General features: G+C 38.5%; 1 pseudogene; it reads right to left on the reverse strand.

The window, feature by feature from the left end:
* Positions 1–8686: 8686 nt before the first annotated feature.
* LOC141561860 (biogenesis of lysosome-related organelles complex 1 subunit 2-like) lies at positions 8687–9019 on the reverse strand (annotated as a pseudogene).
* Positions 9020–9732: the final 713 nt, after the last annotated feature.

Raw genomic sequence — 9732 nt, forward strand, 5'->3', positions numbered from 1 at the left:
TGACTCTTAGCTGCCTTCACCTTGGAAGGGACCATTCATTTCCTTTGACAACAGCTAACTAATCACTTGTAGAACGTAGTAAAGCAATGACCAGCGTAGGCAAAGAGAAGTTTGCCATTGAATGACACCCTGAAGTCCTTCTGCAATTGAGCACTGTACCTCTTTCTGCTAAGATTTATCGCTTCATCAGCTAATTCCCAAACTTCTGCAATTCCTTGAAATATAGGTCAGTGAGTTAGGGGCAGAGGAATAGAGACAAAATTTTCCCATCTAGAAAAATGGAAGAAAGAAGAACTTTTACTACCTATTTCTCGTTCAAGCACAGTATAAAATAGGAGGGTGACAATATTAGGATAAAGATTTGAGTTATAAGAGGAGGCTTAGTGAGTGGTAAAGTAGGAAGGGGATTTAAGGGCAGCTAGGTGGTGCAGTGGATAGAATGGATAGATGGATTCTGGAGTCAGGAAAACTCATCTTTTTGAGTTCACATCTGGTTTCAGATACTCACCAGCCGTGTGACCCTGGGCAAGTCACTTAACCTCAGTTTCCTCATCTTCGAAATGAGCTGGAGAGGGAAATAGCACACACTGCAGTATCCCTGTCAAGAAAAACCCAAATAAGATCATGAAGAACTGAACATTTTTGAAAAACAATTGAAATGGGGAGAGTTAGAACTTTGGGTGACTTTTAGAGAGATAAGTGAGGAGAGACTTAAAGTTATATAGATGGGGTAGAGGGGGATATTCAGTTGGGGGATGGTTAGAGCTAACCTTCCCACCAGCCCTGCCCTATTCAAGAACCTTCCTGATTTTAACAGTAGAAGATTTAAGGTGAGCAGGCTGTTACTGTTACAGTTACTGACTGAGACAGGGGTCTTCTTGGCAGGGAAGCACATCACTTCTAAAACAGCTGTCGTTACAAGTTTCTATTCTTAATTCCTAGCCCTTATTCTACTCTCCAAAAGAATATTTATAAGTTACAGTTTCCAGAAATGAGGACACTCTGTTTCAGGCCAATTTGCCAATAGCCTCAAGGCCGCTCTGCCTTGGTGAGTCAGCTAAAGGGAAGAGCGGTGGAGGGGAAAGGGAACTTCTGGGAGGATCTAACTTCTTTCCTCAGATTTGGATTCTTGGATCAGCTTTGCGGAGAGACCTATCACCCTAGATGAAACCAGCCAGTATCAATGTCCTTGTACATTTTTCCTGTGTGATGTCACGGTCAGCACTCAGGGGTGGAGGTCAGTACTTCCTGGTTTGTGGAAAGCACCTTGACCGAGGCTGGAGCTCACGGTAGCCCCATGATGCATAGGGAAGGGGATGGGAAGAAAGACATCAGCAGGGAGAATGCTGTGGCAGGATAATCCAATCAGGTTGGGTGGTCTCCCTGACTCCACTGGTCAACTTCTCTAGATATTAGTGACTCTGCTCTCTATTGGGCCTCCCTCCACCTACCTGGCCACCCCTTTACAGCATCCTTGGCAGTGTCACTAACTATAGCCATCACCCTAACTGTGTGGTCCCTGACTCTACCCCAGCTTCTCCCTTTATCCTAGATCAGCCTTTGGGGGGTTAATTACCATCATTATGCAGACTCTAAGTATACAGAAACACCTCAGAGGCACTACAGGTTCAGTTTCAGGTAACTACCACAATAAAGTGATTATCACAATGAGGGACTCACATTAATTTTTTGTTTTCCCAGTTCATGTAAAAGTTATATTTACACGATACTATAATCTATTAAATGTGCAATAGTTTTGTCTGAAAAAATGTACATGCTTTAATTTAAAAATACTTTATTGCTAAAAAATGTGCTAATCATCAGCCAAATCTTCAGCAAATCATAATCATTTTGCTGGTGGAGGGTCTTGCCTTGATGTTTATAGCTGCTACCTGAACAAGGAGGTGGTGGTTGAAGATTGAAGTGGATGCAGCAATTTTTTTTTTTTTTTTTGCTGAGGTTAAGTGACTTGCCCAGGGTCACACAGCTAGGAAGTGTTAAGTGTCTGAGGCCAGGGCTGGTGCTCTATCCATTGCACCACCTAGCTGTCCCTGGCAATTTCTTAAGATAAGAAAATAACTTTGACAAATCAATTGACTCTTTCTTTCGTGAAAGATTTCCCTGTAGCAACAAAATGAAGTCAAGAAGAGCAGAATTCAAATATGGACGCAGATCCTATTCTGAGAATGGGGTTTGGTGTTTATGAACCATGAATTAAAATAAAGGAATGGCATTTGTTATGGCTAATAATCTAGTGCACCTAAATGAAAACTGGTAAAAAATTTTTCTAGAATCCTATAAATCTTATAAAGATGTCTTAAAATGGAAAAAGGGGTGAAAATGTAGAAAACTGTCCAATTATATCTGCCAAGCTAGTTAGTACAGAAAGCAGTGCACATAGGTGCAAGAACAACACAGAAAAAAGAATAATAAACAAGTAATTTGTAGGGGGCAATACCCAAAGTGTTTCTAAAGTGTACCCTCAAATTGGTAATAAGGTGAACTAGAGATCCTATTGTGAGAGAAAATTTGACTTATTGATGTAAATGAGACTTGATAGGATTGAACTTAGGCAGAAAAATAGATAGCTTTACCTTATTCAGAAGGAACAGATGATGGTGGGAAGGGATGGTGGAATGTCATTGGCTATTGAGAAAACACTTGCTAAAGAAATCCACAGAATGAAGACTGGAAACATGGGATAGGACGTTTGGGATGAGCAGAGAGAACATCAGAAGTGATTTTGTCATGGGAATAAACACTACAAACCACTTAGACAGAAGGAGGAAATAGATGAGTAGTTCTGGAAAGAGATTGCAAATTTAGGACAGTCCATAATTGAGTAGTGATAGGAGACTTGTCTGGACATCAGCTAGGACCCTCTCCATGATAAAAGCAAAACAGATTCTTAATGTGCCTTAAAGATCATCACATTCTCCAAATGGCAGAGAAAGCAGTGAGAAGAATTGCTATTCTAAACAATCCTGATATACAAGGAGAAATTGATTGCTGAAGCAGACATAATGGGAATGTAGGGAAGAAATTATTATTCCAATTCATCACTTGCAAAAAACAAAAACCCTAAAATGGTTTGATATTCTTCCTAGATTTTCAGAACATTATCAAGAGAAAAGTTAAGTAAGATCCTACACCTTAAAATTAAATGTAAAATTGCCTAAAGGGGATAAAAACTCTCAATCATAAGCAGTGTGACATGGCCAGAGGCCTAGATATACTTTTAAGAAGTCTTGGATTTGAATGCTGCCTTGAATACTTACCAGCTATTGGGCAAATCATTTAATTTTTCTCTGCCTCAATTTCCCTGTTGATAAAATGAACGGGTAGACTTAAATGATCATAGCATTAAATCTATGGCCTTATTTTGCAATTTGGGATCCTATTTAAAGATACATAAGGTCCAGGAAAAGGAAGACATATTTCTATGTAGTATATGTTGCTATACTCTGCTCTGGTCAGAACAGATCTGGTGCAGCATTTTAGTGATATCCAGCAGATGTTGTTGGATTGGTTCCGTTATGAATAATGCTAGTAAGTCCAGAGAAAGGGAACCAGGAGGGATTGAAAAGCAAGGTAGTTTGAAGGATCAGGGACTTTTTGACCTGGAAAAGAAAAGACTTAGAAAAAACATGGTAGTTGTCAAGTATTTGATGACATCAAAATGTTAAGAGGAACAAAACTTTCTGCTTTTTTATTTAACCTACTAATATAATGGGGAACTAAATATCAGTGTTTATCATGATCTCTAGATTCTCCCAGACTCAGATTCAAATTAGGGCAATTTGTGTGCTTCAAGAATATTGTTTTAAATTTGTTTCTTTTAAAATGGAGTTAGGTATATTTAACATGTATAAGACTGCCTGCCATCTGGAGGGAGGGGGTTGGGGGAGGAAGGGAAAAAATCTGAATAGAAGTAAGTGCAAGGGATAATGTTGTAAAAAATTACCCATGCATATGTACTGTCAAAAAAAAAAGTTATAATTATAAAATAAAATTTAAATTTAAAAAAAATTAAAAAAAATTAAAATGGAGTTAGGTTGGAAGGAAGAAAAAAATGAATCATAATTTAAAATAAAATTTAATTTTAAAAATTAAAAAAGTTGAGGAGGATTTTAAATTGTAATTTATTTGTCTTGGCTCACTGGTCACCATTCAGTATAAAAACTAGGGCCTTGGAAAATTAATATAATCCTGGACATTCAGTTACTTATGACTCGTTGAGGAAGAGCATGGAAATACTAGAATATTTAATCAAGATAGAAATGAATAATATTATAATAGAAAAAATCTCTTCCACATTTATGAATACATTCAGTTTTTTTTTTTTTTCTGCTCTCCTCACACCCTGGTAGTTTGGGAAATGAGTTTTTCTGAAAATCTCAGACTCAGGACAAAGTCTGGACAAAGAGTCTCTCCCACTGGAATTGGGTTGAAGTCCTTGGGGTGAATGGCCTTGGTGTCCCTGTCTGAAATGTGTGTTTGCCCCTTATTTGCCTACTTGCCAAGCTCCTCCTCCTCCCCTGTTAGCTCCGGTTTTATTTGCCTTTCTTTGCTCTCCCATTTCATGGTTATCCATATGAAAATTACCTTCCATCACAAATACTTTCTTCTTGATGAGAAATCTTTCCCCTCTCATTCACTCAACAGAGAGCAGCCTTCCATTATTGTAGCTGAAGAAAAAAAAAAAAAACACTTCTTCCTCCCCTCCACCTCCCATCTCTGTATAAATGTAGCTTTTATCAGCCTTTGGTAAAGAAAGTAGGGAAATCTGCACACATCCCAGCCTGCTTTGGCCTGAAGCGGATGGCCTCTGGGGTCCTTTCCACTTTGGAGATGTTTTAATTCTATAAAATCATTTCACATAGACTAGTTTCCTTTTGCAATTGTTTTCCCATTGCCAGGTATCTGGTAGGACTTGATAAATGCTCATTAATGGATTATTGACTGAGGTCTTGGGAACTTTGGTTTCCTCATGAATAAAACTAAATGATTTTTAAGATCTTCCTATCCCTAAATTTCATCTATTTCACTAATTAACGTTCCTCAAGGTGGTTTGTGGCTATTGTTAGTATGCCTAGAATAGTGGGCAGGCAAAATCCTCTGCTTCCTTTAGGAGTCAAAGCCCTGACTAGGGTTCCTAGCTGTGGGACTGTGTCTAAAGGAGCAAGGAAGAGCTTGGAAATGCTGAAATATTTATTCAAGATAAAATAAATAATAATATCATAGAATTGCCTACTATGGGTCAGGCACTGTGCTAATAATAATAACTGACATTTCTATGTAGCTTGCTAATAATAATAGCTAATATTTATATGGAGCTTACTCTGGGCCTGATACTGTGCTAAATGCCTTACAACTATTATTTCATTTGATGACCCTGAAGTTCAATTTTCCTGCCTCCAGACCCCATATTCTATCTACTACAACCCTGGATGCCTTTATATCAGATGTTTACGCTTTCTGAATTTCACTCTTTTCACCTACACAGTAAGAAATAATATTACCTTTTATCACAGAGATATCATGAGGGAAATATCTTTGAAAAATGTTATTTAAAAGTGAGCTATTATTGTTATTACAAGCTATTAATATTACAATAGGTTCCAGAAATAGAAATAAAAGTCATGGTCCTTTAAAATGATTAGCTCTTTAGGTCATCTGATATAGGAAAGGGAGAGGAGGAAGGGCTGGTGTGAGCATAGGACCTTGAAAATCTCCTCCCTTTGACTGGCATTGGGCATAAGGGGGGTGCTGGGAACTATTTTTAAAATATTCCCCAGAAATCCCTATTCTAAACAAAACATTTATTGTAGGCCCCATGAGCCCATGTCATGGTAGGCAGGTCATTGTCCCTTCTCTGTGCTCAGGAGATATTTCCAAAGTTGGAAAGGAATTTTGAAATCATTTCATTCCCAGGTATTCCAGATTAGAAAACTGAGACCCAGAGAAAGAAGTGATTTTGATTCAATTCAATCAGCATTTATTGAATGACCGCAGTATTTAGTACCCTGAGAATTAAAGACAAAAATGAAAAAGTCCTTCCCTCTGAGTTGAGTATAACTGATCAAGCAGAAGTAACATATGGACAAATAAATAAATGCAAAAAAATAAAAAGAAAGTCATGGGGGTGGACAGTTCTAACAATGGGGGAGTCAGGAAAGGTTTCTTTTTTAGAATGTGGCCTTTGAGCTAAAGCTTAAAGGGAATTCCTTGTTTCCAGATTCAGAATTTAGTAGGGAAGGCATTCCTGGAATAAGAACAGGAACAGAGTCAGGGAATGGTGCCAATTTGTGCCTGTGAGAAGAAGCGAAGAGTGATTAGCCTGGGAAAAAAAGATTGGAGCCAGATTGTGAAGGACTTTAAATGCTAAATAAAGAAGCTTGCATTTTTTTTTCTGTAGTACCTTTACATTCACATTTTTGGGTATTATTTCTAGAGAATATTAGTCCTGGAAGGTTTCAAGGGGTTCCTCCTAAAACTATATTGCATGAACCCCTACAGGTGTGCTTCCTAATAGCAGTCATCCGGTAGACATAACAGTAATGACTATGGTAACATAGGAAGAACAATAGCTATATCTCATCCCCATACACCTGGAGGGAGTGTCCCCTCCTACAAATTCATATGGTATCCACAAACATGGAGGCAATAGTAATGAAACATGGATATAGGGAGGAGGTAGATGGAATAGGAGAAAAGTGCTGAACTTGGAGTCAGGAAGATTCATCTGGAATCTGACAATTATTAACTGTGTGATCCTGAGCAAGTCACTGGGCAAGACCCTGTTCACCCTCAGTTTCCTCATCTGTAAAATGAGCTGGAGAAGAAAAAGGCAAACCATACAGGAACTTTGCCAAAAATAAAAACAAAACCTCAAATGGGTTTGTAAAGACTTGGAGATGACTAAACAACTGAAAAACAGCAAGAATGTAGGAACCATAGGTGGTCAGGGAAATTCATAGTTCTAGTCCTTTAGGACTCCAGTGTATTTCTTTGTGGAATCTTTACACAACTTTACACAACTACCCTTGTTTCATGTAATTCCCTAAGCAAGTTACTCAGCTGAACTCGTTGGGTCTACTCCTCCCCACAATTTATCTGTCATCTGCGGAGGATAATTATCCCTTTGCTCTACATTTGGCCATCTCCTTGGTTGTAAAAGCTCCCACTCCTTGAAACTACTTCCTCTCTCGTCAGCATCCCTCTGTGTGTGTGACTGGACAGCGTATGCCTCCGCTCTCCCAACTCTGACTCAAACTTTCATGCACTTGCTAAATTTCAAACTACTGGGTGAGATGTATCCTTCTGGGCAAGGAGCTATGTTTTTATATGCTATGACCAATGGGGGAGGGGGAAATGGGGGAAAATCCCCTCCCCCTGTTGTCTACTGCTATTATCACAAAGCTCCTCCCTCATCCATCATTTGAATGAATGATAATCTTTTAAGGGGGAATGATCAAGAATTTCTCCTCTGATGATCCTGATCCCTTTCTCATTCGGGCAAAGGACTTGTAATACTTTCTTGAGGGATAACCAGATGTGGTCATATTTACACAGTGAATTAAACTCTTCCCAACTAACCTCTTATATTGATTACTTTCGGATTGGGAATGGTGGAGGGGACACTCAAAAACCAAACTCTTTCTACTATGTTATAGCCTAGGAGCAATGGGAAACTGATTGAATAGGGGTTTGGCAAGATGAAGCTTCTGGTTTAGGAATATTAATCTGACAACAGAGGATGGATTAGGGTAGAGAGATCGAATACGGGGAAACCAACAAAGAAATCATTACAAAGCAAGAAGGGATGAAGACCTGAACTAGATCAGTGTCTCTGTGAGTGGAAAAAAGGGGGCAGAAGTGAAGAATGTTAAAGAGGTTCAAAGCATCCAAGAAAACAATTAGACTAAATTTGAATCCAAGTATGTTGGGTCCACGCAACCATCTCCATTCATAAGATTTGCCCCCCATTCATAAGCACCATGGGCTTGACTGTTTGGGGACATCATGAGACTGGAGGAGGATCTATGAAATAGAATAGCTAGGACACTCCTTTCTCTAACATGGATTGAACTAATCAGGTGTGAACTGTCTAGATAGGAGCTAGACTGAAATGACCAAAAACTTTAGAAATATGAGAGATTAGGCTTAACAGAAGTATCACAGAGAAAACTTACTGAGTTATATTTTTGTCCGGAGCAAAATTTGGGTAGGCAAGCTAGCAAATGACTTAATAACAAGAACTAAATCAATTTAACCACTGAGAAAGAACTTACTATATGCAAGGCACTAGGTTAAGTACTAAATGACAAAAATGAAAAATTCACTATTCTCATGTTCTGAGAGATACAACACGTGCACAAATATGTGCAATTTAATTTGAATCGAAAAAGAACACCAGCATATATAAAAAGGGTGAGAGGTGGGAAGAATGAATCAGGAAAGACTTCCAATAAAAGGAGCAAAGACTTGAACTTGAATGAAGTAAAGAATTCCAAGAAGGCAAGGTGACAAGGAAGTGTGTTCCAGGTTTGAGGGATTGCCTTTACAAATCCTTTTATGGAATTGAATCACTGAAGTTTGTTCAGTTCCATCTCATGCATTTCAGCTCTCATGAAGCATTCTTGTAGTTAAAGTTTTTGGACTAAAGAATTCTTTCATGACCTCTTTAATTCTTGTATTTTGATTCTAGTTTCTTTGAATATGCATTCATCTTGTAGGCTGACTGCTCAAGAGCTGCTCCTGACTCTTTAGTTAAAGTGGTCTGATCCACATAGAGCTGAAGTACTTCGTATTTCTGGTTTAAATCCTGTAGGTTTTTGTTTCCTATATCTATTTGTTAGATAGTAGCAAAGCTAGTCAGTTTGTTGATATTTTCTAGAAATTAATGGTCTTCCCTGGTGATTGTTGGCTCCCTTGTCAGGTACGGGGCCATTTTGAAGAGTATGGCATGGCACAGCCCTGGTGTTGTCTGCCTCAGCAGGCTCCCTGACCCCTCCATTGTCTCCATCACTGTATCACCTAGGCCAGGAAAGGAAGGACAAAGGAGAAAGGATGGGGGGGGGAAAGTTTGGGATAAGTAAGGAGACAGAGAAGGGAAGGAAGGGAAGGAAGAAAAGGAAAGAGAAAAAAGAAGAAAGAAATAGAGGGAAGGGTAAGGGAGAAAAGAGAAAAGGAGGAGGAAAATAGAGGGGAGAAAAAAAGAGAAAACAGAATTTGTAAAGGAGTATAATGTGAAAGGAGTATCAGACAAGGGATTTGAGAAATAGCTTACAGAGAGCTTTACTTGCAAGGATGAAGATTGAATTTTATTCTAGGACAATAAATAGGGAGTCACTTAAATTTTTTTTGAGTAGGAGAGTAACATGATCAGGTCTGTGATTTGACATTATTTGTCAGCTATGGAAAGGATGGTTAATTGGATATCACTGAATTAACAGCCTCTTCTCTTTTCATGTATTTTTTAAAAAGGACAGTAATCTAATACAATATGCCTTCAACAATTGCTGTTAATGATTTTATTCTAATGGAACAAGAATCCAAAGCAAGAATTTAAATCTGACAGAAACCCAGAAAATCTCAGGCACAAGGAAAATATTGTGAGACAATCACCTGCCACAGAGGATTGTATTATGAATGAGGATTGCGATGCAGGGAAAGGGAGGAAAATAAGCATTTATTAAGTACCTACTATGTTCCAGATTCTGCACTAAG

Source organism: Sminthopsis crassicaudata, chromosome 3 (assembly GCF_048593235.1).
Source record: "Sminthopsis crassicaudata isolate SCR6 chromosome 3, ASM4859323v1, whole genome shotgun sequence".
NCBI classification, from domain to species: Eukaryota; Metazoa; Chordata; class Mammalia; order Dasyuromorphia; family Dasyuridae; genus Sminthopsis; species Sminthopsis crassicaudata.